The following is a 17,765-nucleotide window of genomic DNA, read 5'->3' as shown; positions in this document are numbered from 1 at the left end:
TCGAACGTCACCTCCAAAGGCGGCCAACGGGTCTCCAGTTCATTTACTGTATTAACTGTGGTGGGAAGAGCGCGGCGGAGTAACGAGACTTTGTCCGCAAAATGGCTCGCTAAAGCCTCGCAGCCTAGTTCCAATTTACTACTATTTTGGCGCCACTCAAGGGCGGTAAGAGATCTAACTGTCCTAAATAGTTGGGCTGGGCGAGAGCTTGCGGACGCGATTTCCGCGGCAAAATACTCCCGTTTTGCCACTTTCACCGCCATCTCATACGCCCTCATAAGCGTGCGATGAGATGTTCTCGTAGCTTCGTCACGAGTCTTCCGCCACACTCGCTCCAGTCGTCTCACTTCCCTTTTCCTCTCCCGGAGCTCCCTGGTATACCAGGGAGCCCGTTTAAGTCGAGGGCAGAGAGGACGTTTAGGGGCGATCTCATCTATAGCAGCCGATAGGCGTGACTGCCAGTCCGCCACCAAGGCTGCTAGTGAGTCGCCAGGAGGCATTGGGTCCCGCAGAGCATTCCGGAATCCAATTGGATCCATGAGTCTCCGCGGGTAGGCTAAAATACGCCCGCCGCCCAACTGGGGAGACATTAGAAGAGACATATATGTGCTTTTATCAGAAAAAAGTTCTCCCAGTGTTCAAGAAGGCAGAAATGCCTGCTAGAATCAGTGGAAAGTTTCAGACACCTCTTCTGAGGATTCTTCTTCAATGTTATTTCATACTGCTAGGTTTGACATTGGCAATCATAAACAGTTGTCTGGAAATAACATAAGCACTTATGTGTTATTGGCTGAACCATGAACGAGAAGACTGGTTTTAGACCAACCCATTTTTTATTGGTTAATGACCCATTTAAAACCGTCATTTCTGCTCCCTGTGTTTTTTTACAAGGACAGAAAGCAGGGGGCCATTTAATCCATTACTTTCTGCTCCCTGCGAAAAGCTGCAGGGAGCAGAAAGCAGGGGTGAAATAGCCGGGAGTCATTTAAACCCTCCTCTGGCTTTTTGTGGGGAGCAGAAAGTAATAGTTTAAATGGCTCCCAACCATTTCAACTAAACAACTGTTTTTTTGTGAAGAGCAGAAAGCAGGAGTTTAAACATCTGCTTTCTGCTCTTCCCAAACCACCATAAACTGCCAAAAACTTCACTGAAATTTGTGAAAGTTCATTGCAGTTCTTTAGTTTGTAAACATTGCTTTGTGAACCATAGACTGCCCAAAATTCAGTAATTTGTGCCCTTCCATAGTTTTCAGAACAGGAAAAATGTTGACTTTGTGTCTGTTGGGCCAGAATTCTCATGGTGGGCAATTTGGATGGGAATGGCAGGACAATTATTGCTGAGTAGGAAGTCATAAAAGTGTTTCAAAGTCAAGTTTACTAAGCTAATTAATGCAAGCTGCAAAAACAAAACAAATCCTAGCAAAAGAATGGTTTGTATTCGTACCATGAACTTATGAAATGAATTGTAGATCTGATTGAGGAAATATTATTTTATGTTGAAATCATGTGCATAGGTCCTTGGGCATTATTTGTGGACAGTTCATCTCACTATAGCTTTAGTGACCTTAGCACAGCCAGAGGTGCCAGCTCTGATTGGGAGAACTCCTGGGGATTTGGTGAGGCAGCTGGCTGTCAATTGTATCTTGGGAAATTCCTGGAGATTTGAGGTCAAGTCTGGAGAGGTTGGGATTTGTGGAGAGGAAGGATCTCAGTAGGGTACAATGCTCGAAGAACTTTCTGGAGAGCTTGCAGAACCCTTGTTGATTATCTTTAGGACCTATTGGAGGACTGGAGAGGTGCTAGAAGACTGGAGGAGAGTGAATATTATCCCAACCTTCAAAAAGAGGGGGAGAGATGATCCAGGAAACTACAGGCCAGTGAGTATGACTTCAATTGCAGGGAAGATAATGGAACAGATTTTAAAGGGGGTGATCTATTATTATCTGAAGGATAATTTGTTGATCCGGGAAAGTCAGCATGGCCTTGTCTTCAACGGGTCCTGCCAGAACAACCTGGTTTCCATCTTTGACTGAGTGAAGGGCTTATTAGATCTTGGAAACTCTATGGTTGTTGCTTATCTGGATTTCAGTAAGGATTTTGACAAGGTTCCACATGAAGTTATGATGGGTAAACTGGAGAACTGTAGACTTAATTTTTTGATGATTAGGTGGACAGGGAACTGGCTAGAAAGCCTCACACAAAGAGTGGTTGTCAGTGGTATTTTGTCAAAGTAATGAAAAGTGAGATATAAAAACTGCAAATCAGGCTAGCTGGAAGGTCTTTGGCTACGCTCCCTCAGCTTAGCCTACCTCACAAGGCTGTTGTAAGGATAAAATGGAAGAGGGAAGCTCCTTGACTCTATGTTGCTTGCCCTGCACATGCTTCCACTCAGTTACATTGAATGAGACCATAAGTTCTTTGTTCTATAGCCTCTTGTGGTCAGACATAAATTTGTTGTGATGGAGTTGGGAAAATAATAATTCACTTAAAATGGTGACCCTAAAGCACTTCAGATCAGCTTTGTGGGAGGAATTTTGTAGGAGGCAATCAGACATGCAGGCCGTTTCCTGTGAAGTAGGAGGGCATATCTCCTACATGTTTTGAAGCTTGACAGAGAAATCATGTTTCTCTCAAGAACACCGAGAGGGAAGAGGAAACATGAGAGAAGAGCGATGCCTTTATCTGTTCTGTCAGCCGAAGAGCACTTTTCAAGTGAACACACACAGAGACAATATTCTTTTGTCCAAAATGGTTATAAAGATGGTGAATGGTCTGACTTCGGTGCCCTTTATCTGCCTTTGTTTCTTGGCAAAGGTTTGTGCTGCTGAGACCAGAAAAGAGAGTTCCGGCAGCAGAACAGACACCCTGCATACTAGGAGTGCCAGCAAAGTGAGAAATCTTAGAACAGTCCTCCCATAGTTTCTTTATTTTATTATTTATTTATTTGATTTTTATACCCGCCCTTCCATATGGCTCAGGGTGGTTTATATATAACATCACGGGGGGATACATGGACCGGACTGACAACATAGTCAAATACAACAACAATAATCTAACAGTGGTTCTAAATAACACAATTTCATCTGTTGCGTTCTGTAAGAATTGCAGTGTCCGGGTCAAGGCTAAGGGCAGGCCTGTGTAGAGTGAATTGCAGAAGTCCAGTCTAGAGGTGACCGTCGCATGGATCATTGTGGCTAGGTGTTCTGGTGCCAATTGGGCACTAGTAGATTGGCTTGGTGTGGGTGGTAGAAGGCCTGCTGTGCTACTCTTGTGTCCTCCATGGAGAGGGAGGTGTCAGGGATCACCCCCAGGTTTCTGGTGGAGTGGGCGACTGCTACACGCACTCTGTCCCGGTTGGGTAGGCACACTTCCTCACTTGGTCCCTTCTTACCCAGCCACAGGACCTCCATTTTTGAAGGGTTGAGCTTCAGATGACTCTGAGCCATTTCGTCACTTCTTCCGGGCATCTGGCTAAGGTTTCTGGGGGGAATCGGGGCAGTCATCCATCAGAAGGAAGAGCTGGGTGTCATCTGCATATTGGTGGAAACCCAGCCCAAACCTCCATATCAGCTGAGCAAGAGGATATTAAAGATATTAAATAAAATAGGTGAGAGGACTGCTCCCTGTGGGACTCCACACGTGAGCTGATGATGGTTGTATACTCTCTCTCCTATTTCAACCCTCTGTCCACGACCCTGGAAGAAGGAGATCAGCTATCTGAGAGCTGTCCCCTGTATCCCAGCATCGGCAGGATGGTGAACTAGGAGCTCATGATCTACAGTGTCAAATGCTGCTGACAGATCTAATAGTATAAGCAGCGCTGACCCACCTCGGTCTAGCTGGCGATGGAGATCATCCATCAGGGCAACTAGCGCCGTTTCCACCCCATGGCCAGTCCAGAAACCCAACTGAAATGGGTCAAGGGCTGAAGTTTCCTCCGGTATGCTGATATTTGGTCTGCTGCAGCCCTTTCAACTAATTTCCCCAGGAATGCTGAGTGCGAGACTTCTGTGGGTCAAAGGATGTTCTTTTTTTTAGCAATGGGCACACTACTACTTCTTTTAGTCCTTCCAGGAATTCTGTCCTTGCGAGAGAAAGGCTGATTATTTCCCGAAGCGGGCCCCCAATTGTTATGTCTGTTGTTTTTATGAGCCACGATGGGCACGGGTCTAGTGAGCAAGTGGTTGGCCTCATTGTTGTTAACATCCTTTAACCCACAGGCAATGTCAGGATTTTGTTGCTAATGCTTATAATCTGCTCCCCTCTCCTCCTGCAGATAGCTGGGAGGTCTGCAGCTAGGGTTATCCATAGTGCTTTTGTCAGCGGAGAAATTCCTGTGAAATGTTCTAGTAATACAAACATCATGTCCTTAACTATAACCTCAGCTCTTTACAAATTCATTTAATGGGGGAGAGAGTCTATAAATCATAGATTCTCAGATTCCTGGAAATAAGAACTAGGAGGACTATAAAATATGTGTGTCCAAGAATCACATGATACTGGAATTGGTGTAGCTCTTTAATTGTGAACGTACATGATACAAACAGCACCAAGACTTCACTCTGCAAAACCCCCCCTAGAATCCCAACATATATACATAGAACAATGGGGCTGGCCAGGGCAGTGAGCCATTGGAACAGACCTCTTGATTAATTTAACCTGATCGGCTGTTGCAGTGGCTGTGACGGTTAGAGGCCAGGGTCCATGCCTCACACACTGGATAATACACTTGCAATGCACTTTAGAAGTAGATTATCCTACACAGGAAAATCCATCTGCAAAAGCTCTTTATTTTTTCTCCAGTAGGTGGGACATCTGTGTCATATCCAGGGATTCTTCATCAGATTCCTCTGTTTCCAGCTCTATTTCTTCATCCTTGTATTTGTCATTAATCTTTTTGGTCCTTCTGAAAGTGGCCATATCCTTCTTTCATTTCCAAAAAGCAATTAAATCCTCCCACCCGCGGCATCGACAGAGCGAGATGAAGGCCGCAGAGAACCCCGTTGGAGACCGTTGCCCGAACCAGACCAGGCCTCCCAACTGAGCCTGCTGCTGGGAGCCCAACTCTGTCCCATGGCCCGGGAAAGCCTGCTACTTGCCTCACCCGGATTGGGGGGTCGGAAAGCTGGGAGGCGGGAAGGACCGCGAGGGGTGAGGGGTGGGAGACAGGGCGAAGGGGGAAACCCGCAAGGGGAGTTCTTAGAAGTTTTTACCCATGCTTCCTCAAGCTCAGCCAACCAAGCGCAGGTCTCTCAAGCCGCAGGCAGAGAGAGAGTCCAGAGAGGGGATCAAATCCGTCCCAGTTCAAACTTTTACAGTCGAAGTTGTATGAAGTGAATACATAAAAGACCAAAAGAATATGGTCATTTAATATAATGCTATTTAAAACAGATCATAAAATAGAACTTAAAATTATGCTACTTTAGAGCATCAGATTTTTATGGTGGAGGCACAAAACTTAGCCAGCTGAGTTGTCACCTGGGAAGACTCATCACTTAGCAGCCTCTTTGCTCAATCTACATCATGATGTTTTGGCAACTTTTTAAGGAGTGGTTCAATCAAGTTGCTACGAATGTCTACATAAGCAGGGCAGTGGAACAATATATGCTCTCTTGTATCAATTTTGCCACTCCCACAAAAACATTGTCTCAGTGTAAGGGGAATGTTCTTATAGCGACCCTCTACAAGAGCTGAAGGCAAGATGGAGCATTTTGCAAGGGTAAATGCCCTTCTTTGCTTACTTATTACCAGCTGAGACAGATAAGTGGCAGGGGCCAGAACATATCTTGTTTTAACTGGGGCCAAAAAAGTTGGAACTTTACTCTGGTCCAGTTGACTTCGATTGTCCACTGCTTAACTAATGATGCAGCTTGATCATGAGCTAATTTGGATAATAAGTGTATGGAGAAGCCCAGACTTTGGATTCCTCTGTGAACAGCCTTAGTCCAAGAAGATTGGAAGTTGTCATTCAGTGTTAAAGAGACTATACCATGTGGGTTATGTATTAATTTCAGCCACATTCCTATTGCTGACAGGCAGATTTTTTCTTGGACCATTAACATTCCTGTTTCCAGATGCACCATGGAGTTGGTTACACAGCATGGAAGTTGGAGGAGTGCCTGAAGGAATTTAGACTGGACCCTTTCAAACTTGATAGTATCTGATATCGGAGCCCCTAACAATTCACTGTGAGTTGGGCTAGAGATTTAGCAGAGTATAGTTTCAGGGCTGCTGGTATAAAGAATCTGCCCTTTGTTCGATAGAATTTCAATATATTATTTGCTGATATTTGCCCTAGTTCTGATGTATATGAATAATAGATGCTCTTTGCTCCAGAGGCTTGAATACATACACCTAAATATTTAAATTTGGTTACTTGTTCAATTTTGTGCCCATTTAGCATCTATGTTCTAGATTTTGGACGTTTGCTTCCTCAAGCTTAGCCAACCAAGCACAGGTCTCTCAAGCCGCAGGCAGGCAGAGAGAGTGTCCAGGGAGGGGATCAAATCCGTCCCAAAAACTGTTCAACAGTCAGAAAAGAAAAACAAAAAACAAAGAAGGAGTATGGCAGAGGTAGCTTCTGGGCCCTGATCATGGGCAGCTTGAGATCTGGAGAATCCCTCTATGCAGGTCAGAAACGAGTCCCCAGAGCTCTAAGACTTTCCAGAGCTCGCAAAGGAGAAGTTTAATGAGGCTCATGTGCCTCATTTCTGCCAAACGCTAATGCGTTCAGCTCCCTCTGTCCAGACTGAGAGCTCACCAAAGGGTGAACCACTCATGCCGCCATCTTTCCCCCAAAAATTCATGCTTTATAGGTTAACTTTCACAAACTTCCCCAAATTTTTAGAGCAGTTCATGCAGCTTTTGGTGGCTCATGCATGGATGTGAAAGCAGGGGTTTAGAGGGAGTCCTTTTAGAAACCTAGTCTTTGTTCCCTAGGAAAGCTGCAGAAACAGCAGAGCACAATTTCTATGCAGTTTGTTCATCTCTTCTACTCACAGATAATGGAAGGTACTTGCAATCTGAAGAGAAACCGGAGTATAATGGTAGGTAGTTTCAGGCTGTAACTATACTCTTTGCCTCCATTGTGTATTACTTTTAAAATTATTACATGCATAAAGTGAAAACCACAGATGGAGCTTGTCTAACAAAATAAAACAAAATCATGCATTCCACATAAATGTTATACGTAGACTGGAGAGGTGCTATGTGTGTATGTGTGTGTTTGTTTATTTATTGATTTATTTAGATTTTATACCGCTCTTCCATATGGCTCCGGTTGGTAATGTAGGCAATGGTTTTTATAGGTATTTATCTCCCTTTTATTTGCATTTCCATGAGGTGAAATTTTAGCTGATTTTAATTATATGTCACTTTTGAGCCCTCAAGGGGGAAAAAACCAGGATAGAAACATTGTAAATAAATATCACTTGCTTCCCTAATGCTACACATTGACTGAAATGCCATGTTTGGTAGTTTCATCCATTTCCAAGTTCTACCTAAGCATTCCCACAGGTGCTAGATAATCACCACACTTTCACTGTTTTGTTTAGTTGATCGATGTTTAGCTTTTAACCGTGGCTTGCATGTACTTCTTTAAGAAGGACCATGTCAGTCATCCCCAAAAGTCCCGCCCCTCCTCTAGGGCTCTGATCCCATCCTTCTGATTTTGGCCTCATGCACATCAAAGCAATTGTCACCCAATCAGAGCCCATGGAGCTCTGCTGAATGGGAAGGGCTGAGCCAGCCTCAGCTTAAGAAGCGGGGAGAAAAGCCGTTTTCTTCAGACAGGGATTTGGGTGGTTCTGGATAAGATTGTCAGTTTAGCCAGGTTTTTATCTGGCTCTTAGTTAGGGTTTGGGGGTTAAGTTCAGGAAGACAGCTTATTGTCATGTGATAAATAAGCACCCTATTGGGGGCCTGAAATCTTATGAGTACATGTTCTGTGGACAGGGACTCTGTGTGGTAAAAGAGCAGCCCTAGAACCTGGGAAGAATCCTGTCAGTTGTAGAATTATACTTCAGTGAGATGTTGGATAATGCTCTTTCAATGTGCTTTTGGGGAATAGGAAAATCTACTTCCAATGTGTATTGAAAGTGCATTACCAAACATGTGTGGAATGAGAAAGGGGAATCACATCTCAATTACAAGATGTCATAGTCCCATTGTATACGGCAGTGGTCCCCAACCTGCGGGCTGCGGCCCGGTGCCAGGCCACGAAGGCCATGGCGCCGGGCCACGTCTCCCTCTCCCCGCCCCCCCGCAGTAAAAAACTTCCCAGGTTGCAAGCGGGCGCGGCCCGCAGACGCGGCCCGATGCGCGGGCATGGCCCGCGTGGGTGCGGCCCACAAGCGCAGCCCGATGCCCTGCCGGTCCCCAGCCTCAGAAAGGTTGGGGACCACTGGTATACGGCACTGGTCAGACCACACCTGGAGTACTGTGTGCAGTTCTGGAGGCCTCACTTCAAGAAGGACGTAGATAAAATTCAAAGGGTACAGAGGAGAGCGACGAAGATGATCTGGGGCCAGGGGACCAAGCCCTATGAAGATAGGTTGAGGGACTTGGGAATGTTCAGCCTGGAGAAAAGGAGGTTGAGAGGGGACATGATAGCCCTCTTTAAGTATTTGAAAGGTTGTCATTGGAGGGGGGCAGGATGCTGTTTCTGTTGGCTGCAGAGGAGAGGACACGCAGTAATGGGTTTAAACTTCAACGATATAGGCTAGATATCAGGAAAATTTTTTTCACAATCAGAGTAGTTCAGCAGTGGAATAGGCTGCCTAAGGAGATGGTGAGCTCCCCCTCACTGGCAGTCTTCAAGCAAAGGTTGGATATACACTTTTCTTGGATGCTTTAGGATGCTTTGGGCTGATCCTGTGTTGAGCAGGTGGTTGGACTGGATTGCCTTTATGGCCCCTTCCAACTCTATGATTCTATGATCTCCCCTCACATCTCCCCACAGTCTGATGATCTCTGGTAGAGCATCCCTGATAAGTCCAGCTGCTGCTTAAAGGCCAGTGACTTATCATGCTTAGGCAGCTGATTTCACTGTTGAACTACTCGGACAGTGAATTTTGTATGTGTGTGTGTGTGTGTGTGATATGTATCCAGTACCATTCGACACTGCTCATTTGATCAGTCATGAATGAACTTGGCCAGATCCCTGCCATTACATGCTCTGCAAATATGCTTTTCACATGGGAATCATTGGGTTAAAGGCTTTACGAATGAATCCACAGGCAGCACTTTCATGCAGCGGAGGGGAAGCTAGTGATATTTCATGCTTTGATCATCATTGCCACCTATCTATTTACATCAAGGCCCAGGGGGCTCATCGAACAGGACTCACTGCAAACTGTAGTGACAACCAACGGGTGCTTGGAACATGCCTCACATTTCGCAACGCCGCTCCCATGTGTCTTAGCTGTGGATGCTGTGTATAATTTACACAGATTGTCTCCGATGTGAGCAGGCCCTTTCTACTTCCTTGTTTAATCATTGTTCATGAGTTTTTATGGTTCTTAAGCAGTTGGATAATTGCCTTTTTATTTGGGGAAGCAAGACTCCAATACCATTAAACTCTCCAAGAATCTTCCCTCCAGATATGTAGAAGCAACATTCCAAAACCAAATGTTCTGTAATAGCCCCAAAATCCAGATAACATCTCCTTTCAGCGGTTTCTTGGAAAGGAAAGATCTATCTGCAGATGCTCATGATTTAGTGACCTCCAGATTGTATTTCTGAAATCTGCCTTGTCAGAAGCTGCGTTTGAAAAATAATCAGGCACTACAGCGGATTCTGATTGCAGCCACCAGATTACTGAGGTCAGCCAACGATTGCACCATTCTGATAGTATATCTGCATTCAAGCATGCATTTCTTATGTGCACTTACAGTCCTCCTGTCCAGTTTAATAGACCTTCAAGGTGCTGACAAATCAGAGTTAAAATACAACATTTCAAAATAGTAAAAAAACCCACAAAATATCAGTCCAAAACCCCAGTGGCTGCAGTATCATCTAACCCAGGGGTAGTCAAACTGCGGCCCTGCAGATGTCCATGGACTACAATTCCCACAAGCCCCTGCCAGCATTTGCTGTCAGGGGCTTGTGGGAATGGTAGTCCATGGACATCTGCAGGGCTGCAGTTTGACTACTCCTGATCTAACTTAACTCGAAGGCCTACCAGAGTAGGATTCTGTTTTGTGTCCTCCTACGGTCTCCATTCTCTGGGAGAATGCCATTTGTTCTGGTTAATGGCTCAAGGCATGCCTAGTTCGTGAGCTATGGACTGTCATTAAGTTTTAGTAAAGTGACCAGAATTGGAGAGAGGAAAGGCAGGATGCGCTGCCGACGCCGGTGTATCACAACAGGGGGGATGGGAATGGTGGCCTAGGATCACTGTGGAGGCAGTCCATAAACACCTGGTTTCTTTAAATGAAACAAAGTCTTTTGGGCCGGACGAATTGCATCCAAGGTTAACCTAAAAATAACCTTTTGCAGATGTAATCTCCGAACCTCTGTCCATTATTTTTGACACTTCTCCAAGTAAAGGTCTCCACGTGTAGAACAATAATGGCACTGGATTACCCCTGAAGAACTTACTTGATTTAGATGCATAATGAAAACGGTGGGAAGAAAAGGTTAGAGATTCAAAAGATGCAGCTCAGTTGTTCCTTTTACATGAGAATTTTCATGTGTTCAGAAGTTCTTTCTCTGCCGCCTCTGCGTCAATGTACCAAGTCACAGACAGTAGCCGCCCTCAGCAATGACAGCTGCAGATTCTAGGTGGCCGTTGCCTTCTGAGTTAACAGAAGGTCACGAAAGGTAAGCCATAGTTTTTTAGTCAAGTTACAAACAAAGCGAGCTTTATACCACATTCTGTGCAAAGAACAGGCCTGTCTTCAAACTTGCTCAGGGGCACGAGGAGGAGCAGAAGCAAAGAGGCACTTTAGAGTCATCTTGGCTGGTTGTCTCTGTGGCTGTATCAGCCGCTCTTCCATGCCTAGAGCTTCCTCAAAGGGCTAGTTGGCCTTTACCGGCAGTGCATTAGACCAGGGGTAGTCAACCTGTCGTCCTCCAGATGTCCATGGACTACAATTCCCATGAGCTCCTGGGAATTCTAGTCCATGAACATCCGGAGGAACACAGGTTGACTACCCCTGCATTAGACAGTCCAGAAACCTACCAGGGGGTGGGGGGTGGGCAGTGATATCATGTTGGCACAAAGCGTGGTGTACATGTTGGGCTTTTTGGAGGAAAGTAGGATTAAAAGGTACTATGTAGACCAATAGATATTTAATGTATATTGAAATGCACAAATAGAAGCTGCAGATTATAAAATGTCTTTTCTTTGACAAAGCGGGATTATTCTAATTGATGATGAATTAATAGCCCTTGATTGGGTTGCCAATCAGCCATGCCTAATCTGACCTCAGATTTCAGAAGTTCAGCAGGACTTGGATGGGAGGACCCCCAGGGAAGGACAGGGGGGCTATGCAGAGGCAGCCAATGGTAAACCACCTCTGCTCACCTCTTGCCTTGAAAACTCTACGGAGTTGGCAGCTGCTGCCATTCACTGAGACCACTTGGCTGCTCTGTAGCCTACTCAGTTTCCCCTTTCTATTTAGTGGACATAACCAAGTTTCAGATGATTTCTCCTGTTCTCCGTATGTGGTGAGTTCTCAAGTACAAAATTCACAAGAGCTAGAAGAAAGAAAGCTGAACTCTCTCCTCCACAATGCAAGGGAGGGCAAGTGGCTTAGTGGTTATGCATTGGCTTTGAATACAAAAGACCCCAACATCTATTTAAATGGATCAACATCTATTTAAATGGATCAGAAATAGGTCCGGTGAACGACTTCCATCTGAGACCCCAGAGGACCACTGCCAATCAGAGTAGACAGTAGGGACCTTGGGAGATCAATGGTGTGACCATTATAGGTGTTCACATTGTAGATTTTTATGCACCTCCATGAATTTGTGACATATGCACAACCCTGTAGGTGCAAATCTGGTAAATGCAAAGATATGGGGGAGAGAAACACCCCAGTAAGGCACTTCTCTATATCTGAGCTCCTATAAAAATAATGAATTCAGATGCAATCCAGTAAGGACGAAATCCATCTGTACTCTGTATTGTTTTCCTTCAGAAAACCTTGAGGTAAAGAATATTCTTCTGTTGAACTCTGCTTCCAGAGACCCATGAAAAGCATAAGGGAAACTTCAGCCTCTGTGCCCTGCTATTGGCCCTTCAGAGGAACTGGCTGGCCGCTGTGTGAGACAGGAGGCTGGACCAGATGGACCATTGATCTGATCCAGCAGGGTTCTTCTTATGTTCTTAACAGAACATGTTGGTGCTGCTGAGGAACTGGTTGGACTAGAGGACTAGATGCTAGACTAGATGGAGCCAGTTTGGTGTAGTGGTTAGGAGTGCGGACTTCTAATCTGGCATGCCAGGTTCGATTCTGCGCTTCCCCACATGTAACCAGCTGGGTGACCTTGGGCTCGCCACGGCACTGATAAAACTGTTCTGATCGGGCAGTGAAATCAGGGTTCTCTCAGCCTCACCCACCCCACAGGGTGTCTGTTGTGGGGAGAGGAATGGGAAGGCGACTGTAAGCCGCTTTGAGCCTCCTTCAGGTAGAGAAAAGCGGCATATAAGAACCAACTCTTCTTCTTCTTCTTCTTCCTCTTCTGCTATTCTTAGGAAGGCCTCCCTGCCCTGTTGTGGGTCCTCCAGAGGAACTGGTTAAGCATTGTGTGAGATGAGGTGCTATCAATGGCTTGTTTTTGCACATTTAAGAACCTGCTTAATTCGACTTCTGAAGCCCAATTCAAAGCTAAGAGGTTGACACTGTTAGTGGAGCTGCTTTTTTCAAAACCTGTTTACTCTCAACATCAATTATTGCAATCAATTAGGAATTAAAGGGAGATGACTTCTTTTTAATCCTGCCACAAAGCAGTTGTTTGATGCTTAACCCTGAAATGAAAGTGTGTATGTATGTGTGTGTATGTGGGGGGTCTTATCCCATTTCTATTCAGGCATTTTATATCCTGTCATTGTCCACATACCTGCTGCTCACAGAACAAATGGTACAGGTGATGTTTAGAGGAATCAGGGATGAGTTTCTTGGTATTGCTGGAATTTTCACTGCAAATTTCATTCAAGTCATGGATACCATGAACATCAACCGTAGGGAAATAAAAACCCAACCTGGAGAACAGGTAAGAATAACAACCAAATATAGAAAAATAGAAACAATTTATTGTTAGAGCTGATAAATGTTTAAAAACCATAAAAGAATATCAAATTGGGCATATTTAAATACCTCAGTGTGTACCCCACAAATGCCAGCAAGTTCAGACCTAATGCATTTCGATCATTCTGATAATATACGCAGTTGTATATAACGATTTTTTCCAGTTTATAATCGGGGAGGGGGGATAAACATCTATAGTCTGATATGGATGGTTCCGATCTTTCAGAATACTCAGCCAGTAATATTTTATGTAACACCCCCCACCCCCCAAGTACCGGAAAATCCTGCAGTTGCTTCCCTATGAAAAGGTCCAAAATGAGAAGTCATTTGTTAGAAAACACACAGTTAAAAGGCAGGAAAATTCAGCTTGAGATATTTGAGCTGAAACACCCACACTTTCATTTCAGGATTAAACATCAAACAACAGCTTAGTGGCATGATAAAAAAATAAATAGTTTCCCTTTAATTCAAGAAGCAAGAAGCAGCCTGATCGTGGCTCAGACTTTGCATCAAGGATGGTTTTGTTTGGTTCCTCCCCATTCCATGTGTATGAGAGGCATTATTTTCTGTTTCCCTACATGGCTCAGACGGATCCAAATTCTCTTGGCTTCCACCTCTTACCATCTGGCAGGGGTTTGCAGAAAATCCCATCCACTCCTGAATGCTTGAGCTGCAACTGGCTCGGATCAAGGGCAAAGATGTATTTATGTAAATGCCAAGTTCCTGTTGCTGAATCCCTTTTAAGAATGTTGGTCTTCTCCTCTAAGTTTGGTCTTCTGCATGTGTGAAATCAGGGATGTTGAGGGTCACGTCATGCAGGACAATCCCTGCAGTGACCTGCTGGCTGTCAGGATGACAGACTTGAAATAAACACTTCTCTCGTAGAAAGGAAAGTTTGTTTATTCAGAGCAGCTCTTCCAGGATTCACATGGCCAAAACTGGCAAACAGGACACAAGCAACAGTTCTTATCCATCAACTCTTCCCGCCAATGCAAGTTCACATCCCCCCTTAGACACAACACCTCCCATCTCAGGTGCCTGTATATTTCAGGAAGCTCATAGATGTCTGCATGTTTCAGGAAGTCTTGCAAGAATAGAGAAGGGAAAATAAGGCTATTTTGTGTTCCCTGGGGGAAAAAGATTGATTCTTGTTGAAAAGGCGACAAAGGTTTTAGGTGAGATTTATTTGTACCTCAGTATGGAACTATATGGGAATATGGCAGAAAGCAGTAGGATGCAATTCAGAAACTCACATGAGGCAAGGCTGTTGCCCTGGATAAGCCCAACTATCTCGATCTCATCAAATCTAAGAAGCTATCCTATATACGTTGATCTCATCAAATCTCAGGAGCTAGGCCAGGGGTCATAGAATCATAGGCATCTCCAGGTTCATCTAGTCATCAGGGTCATCCTCCAGGGTCATCAACTCGCGGCCCGGCGAGCTTCTTGCTGTGGGAGGGGAGGGAGAGGGCAGTGCGGCCGCTGGCACGCAGCCCCTCGCAAACATGCATGCACAGAGCTGTCACGCACATGCAAGCACCGGGAGCGCAAATGCGCATGCACGGCAGCTCGACGCATGCACGCATGTGTGAAACTGCTGCGCATGCGTGGCACCCCTGGGTCGCCCTCTCCCACACCCCTTGGCAACGGGCCACAACCAAAAAAAGGTTGCGGACCGCTGATCTAGTCCAATCCCTTGCACATTGCATGAACTACATAATTACACACAGTGATCCCAATTTCATGCCCAAATGATCCCCCCCCCCCCTAGAAATCTCCAGAATTCAGCCTGGCCAGTTCTGGTTAGTCGTTGGATGGGAGGCCACGAAGGAAGCTGAGGATATCTGTGCAGAGGCATGCAATGGCAAAAGACCTCTGTTAATCTCATTCCTAGAAAGATCTACGGGGTCACCACAAGTTGGCTGCAAATAGATAGCACATTAAACACGTACACTGAAGGAAGGTAGTGACACCATCAGGGCTGGATTTGGGGGTAGAAGTTCAGAGCCCTGGCTTTCAGGCTCAGCAGGGGACAAAAAACATCCTATGGTTTTGCATTTAATCTCACCATGGAGTTTCATAGAATCATAGAGTTGGAAGGGGCCATACAGGCCATCTAGTCCAACCCCCTGCTCAACGCAGGATCAGCCCAAATGGTTTCCATATGGTTTTCCATAGGGATATCCCATAGAGTTTCCAGTGATTCCTAGAGTAGTGTGATGTCACTTCTGTTTTTTTTCCTGGAAGTAATATAACATGTATGTGGATGATGTGGTAATTCCCCAGACCAAAACTTAACTTAAATGAGCCCTGGAAAATTTGGCCTCACATTATCAGGAAGAACATTTAATCATCAACTGTGCCAAAACAAAAGTAATGTGCTTTAACAACAGGCACAATATTTCCATCTGGCAGATTGACAAACACAGAATTGACCAGGTGAACTGTTGTAAATATTTGGGTATAGTTTTTCAACGCAATGGTAGGCAGGAGGCTCATAGTAGTTGTCGCCACCCAAAGGAGCACTGCAGCCATACTTGTCTGATCCTATCCTAAGCAAGATCCTATCTGCTTGTTTTCATGATCTTGTCATTTAATGCTTTCCTGGCTTGTTTATATGTAACATTTTCTTGAAACATTTTATGATTTTTGACGTGTTACATGCTTCTATGCTTTGGCTGCATAATGTTCCCTTTGACCAGTTTTGAATCTATCTTTTAATTGTACAGTGGTTTCTCAGGGCTCTTCTGCTTGCAGGTGTTATTTCATTAGTAAGAATAAGAAGAAGAGTTAGTTCTTATATATAGCTTTTCTCTGCTGAGAGGAGAAGAAGATTGGGTTCTTATATGCCACCATTCTCTCCCTGAAGGAATCTCAAAGTGGCTTACATTCACCTTCCCTTTCCTCTCCCCACAACAGACACCCTGGGAGGGAGGTGAGGATGACAGAGCCCTGATATTATTGAAGAAGAAGAAGAGTTGGTTCTTTTATGCTGCTTTTCTCTCCCTGAAGGAATCTCAAAGCGGCTTACATTCACCTTCCCTTTCCTCTCCCCACAACAGACACCCTGGGAGGGAGGTGAGGATGACAGAGCCCTGATATTACTGCTCGGTCAGAACAGTTTTATCCATGCTGTGGCAAGCCCAAGATCCCCCAGCAGGTTGCATGTGGGGGAGTGAGGAATCAAACCTGTCTCGTCAGATTAGAAGTCCGTATTCCTAACCACTACACCAAGCTGGACCTTGCTGGACTGATCTATGTTCTTAGGAGTGTGAGTAGAATTAGACATTTGTGGGCATGTCAGCCATGGGAGAATGGAGAACCTGGAACAATATTGAGTGCATCAAGATTTGAATTAAAGGGAGGGGCTGTGAGGGCCACATAAAAGTCTGCATGTAGTTTTGCGTTTCAAGAGGGCTATCATGTCCCCTCTCAACCTCCTTTTCTCCAGGCTGAACATTCCCAAGTCCTTTAACCTATCTTCATAGGGCTTGGTCCCTTGGCCCCAGATCATCCTCCTTTTGTTAACCATCACATTCTCCAAATCATGGGCCTTTTCTAGTGCCCATTTTGAGGCTTTTCCATCAGCCTTACTCACTGGAAGAGTCCAGCACTGGCCAACAGAAGTGCATCTATGCCCCTGTAAAGGTAAAGGTAAAGGTCAAGGTATCCCCTGTGCAAGCACCAAGTCACGTCTGACCCTCGGGGTGACGCCCTCCAGCGTTTTCATGGCAGACTCAATACGGGGTGGTTTGCCAGTGCCTTCCCCAGTCATTACCGTTTACCCCCCAGCAAGTTGGGTACTCATTTTACCGACCTCGGAGGGATGGAAGGCTGAGTCAACCTTGAGCTGGCTGCTGGGATCGAACTCCCAGCCTCATGGGCAAAGCTTTCAGACAGCTGCCTTACCACTCTGCGCCACAAGAGGCTCTTATGCCCCTGTAGTGCTAGTCAAATTGAGATTATATCTCGCATTTATTTTATTGTGAATTCTATGGCGATATGAAGAATCATCTAATTCTGCCCCTGTTGCCTTCATGTTTTGGATATTAATGTTATTCTAATTCCCCTAATGATTTATTCGTTACCTTCTTAACTGAAGATGGAGTTTCCAACAGCGCATACTCAGTAGCAAAGAATATGGAGTGCTCTGGTGTCTGTGTGTTAATACTATGCATTTTTTCTAGTGCTTGACTTCTATTTTATCTTTGTGTATATGTTTTTGCTGGTCCATTGACTGAATAAAGCACGACAATATATAGCACACTATCTAATTGTTTGTGTATCCACCTTAGAGCTGCAGCACTTTGGTCCACCTACAGAGTGGGAAGATGGGAATGGAAGCGGACACAGCACCCCTCACGTAGCAGGTTTCGGTTCAATGAAGGTTTCGGGTCTAAAAAGATTAAGAATAACCAGGGTATGTTAAGGACATTTTCAAATTCTGCCACAAACACTTCCAGATCTGCAAACACAAAGGCTTCAGCAGACAAGTGTAGCTGCTTTCTCC

This window comes from Paroedura picta, chromosome 8, assembly GCF_049243985.1.
Source record: "Paroedura picta isolate Pp20150507F chromosome 8, Ppicta_v3.0, whole genome shotgun sequence".
NCBI classification, from domain to species: Eukaryota; Metazoa; Chordata; class Lepidosauria; order Squamata; family Gekkonidae; genus Paroedura; species Paroedura picta.
Note: the sequence above shows the minus strand (reverse complement) of the source record.